The following is a 2,087-nucleotide window of genomic DNA, read 5'->3' as shown; positions in this document are numbered from 1 at the left end:
AGAGGGAGTCACAGACTGAAACAGGCTCCAGGCTCTGAGCTGGCAGTCAGCACAGAGCCCGACGCGGGGCTCGAACCCACGAACCGCGAGATCATGACCTAAGCGAAAGTCGGACGCTTAACTGACTAAGCCACCCAGGCGCCCCTTTCCTGGGGTTTTTTGTGTTTAGTTTTTAAAAGGTTTTTAAAGAGATATATTTTTTTAATGTTTTTTATTTATTTCTAGGAGAGAGAGAGAGAGACAGCGTGAGCAGGGGAGGCCAGAGAGAGAGGGAGTCACAGACTGAAACGGGCTCCAGGCTCTGAGCTGGCAGTCAGCACAGAGCCCGACGCGGGGCTCGAACCCACGAACCGCGAGATCATGACCTAAGCGAAAGTCGGTCGCTTAACCGACTAAGCCATCCAGGCGCCCCAGTTTTTAAAAGTTTTTAAAAATGTTTTATTTTTGAGAGGGAGGGAGAGAGAGAGACAGAGCATGAGAAAACGAGGAACAGAGAGAGGGAGAGAGAGACACAGAATCCGAAGCAGGCTCCAGGTTCTGAGCTGTCAGCCCAGAGCCGAGCGGGGGGCTTGAACTCACAAACCCAAACCGTGAGATCATGACTTGAGCTGAAGTCGGAAGCTCAAGTGACTGAGCCCCCCAGGTGCCCCATGAGGAATTCTAATAGAGTCCTGGGAGGACCCTGAGGGTTTAGAGGGGACTCCTTGAGGCCTTTTTGGTGACCCTCAAGGCCCCATGAGGGCAGACTCAGAGGGGACCTTCTGAGTGCTCAGGGGGACAGTATGCAGGACCCGGGGACATTTCAATAGGACCCAGGGGTGTTTTGACGGGACCCAGTAAATACTAGAGTAGGGTCCTGGGAGGTGTCGCGGTGACATTGTAATCAATGGGACATCGTAGCAGGACTGAAAACACCCAGAGGAGATGGATACCAGAGATGGGTCAAGCTAAAGCTTAAGGGCAGATCTATCTGCCCACCTACCTTCCTATTTTCTATCTTTCTATTCATCTATTTACCTGTCTGGTTGCCTGTTTACCTACTGATTTTTCTATCTACCTATTTTTCGATTTCTCTGTTATCAACCCACCTACCAATGTCCTGCCTATGTGAGGACTCGTCCATCTGTGTGTATTGTGTGTATCTGTCTGTCTGCTTGCCTGCCTATTTTTTTCCCCTATCTTCTTCTTCTTTTTTAAAGTTTATTTTTTAACTATTTTTTAATGTTTTATTTATTTCTGAGAGAGAGATAGCGTGAGCAGGGGAGGGTCAGAGAGAGAGAGGGAGACAGAATCTGAAACAGGCTCCAGGCTCTGAGCTGGCTGTCAGCACAGGGCCTGACGCGGGGCTCGAACCCACGAACCATGAGATCGTGACCTGAGCCGAAGTCGGACGCTTAACCAACTGAGCCACCCAGGAGCCCCTTTTAAGGTTTATTTTTGAGAGAGAGAGGGAGAGCATGAGCTGCGGAGGGACAGAGAGAGAAGGAGACAGAGGATCCAAAGCAGGCTCTGTGCTGACAGCGAACACATGATTCAGGGTTTGAACTCATGTACCGTGAGATCATGATCTGAGCCCAAGTTGGCCAGACGTTTAACTGACCAAGCCACCCACCCAAATGCCCCTAACAATTTCCTTCCTTCCTCACTTCTTCCTTCCTCCCTTCCGTCCGTCCTTCCTTCCTTCCTCCAATCTTTCTATGTATCTCTCTCTCTATCTCTTTATCACCTCCCTAACTTTCTGTGTCTATCAGTCTTTCTGGGGAGGTTCTGGACGGCACAGGGCCTAGTGGGGGACAGCAGTGGAGAGAATCCAGGAGCCGATGGGGGAGCCCTGCTCAGCCTTACAACAGAAACTGAAGGACTCAGAAGAGGCTTGGAGATAAAAAAACATTAAAAAAAAAAAAAAGAAAAGAAAAGGGGGGGCGCCTGGGTGGCTTAGTCTTTTAAGCGTCCGACTTTCGCTTAGGTCACGATCTCGCGGTTCGTGGGTTCGAGCCCCGCGTCGGGCTCTGTGCTGACTGCCAGCTCAGAGCCTGGAGCCTGTTTCAGTCTGTGACTCCCTCTCTCTCTGACCCTCCCCTGCTCAC

This window comes from Hyaena hyaena, unplaced genomic scaffold, assembly GCF_003009895.1.
Source record: "Hyaena hyaena isolate Hyena2069 unplaced genomic scaffold, ASM300989v1 scaffold_9, whole genome shotgun sequence".
In the NCBI taxonomy this organism is placed as follows: domain Eukaryota; kingdom Metazoa; phylum Chordata; class Mammalia; order Carnivora; family Hyaenidae; genus Hyaena; species Hyaena hyaena.
The sequence above is the reverse complement of the archived record's forward strand: the minus strand, read 5'-3'. Positions refer to the sequence as shown.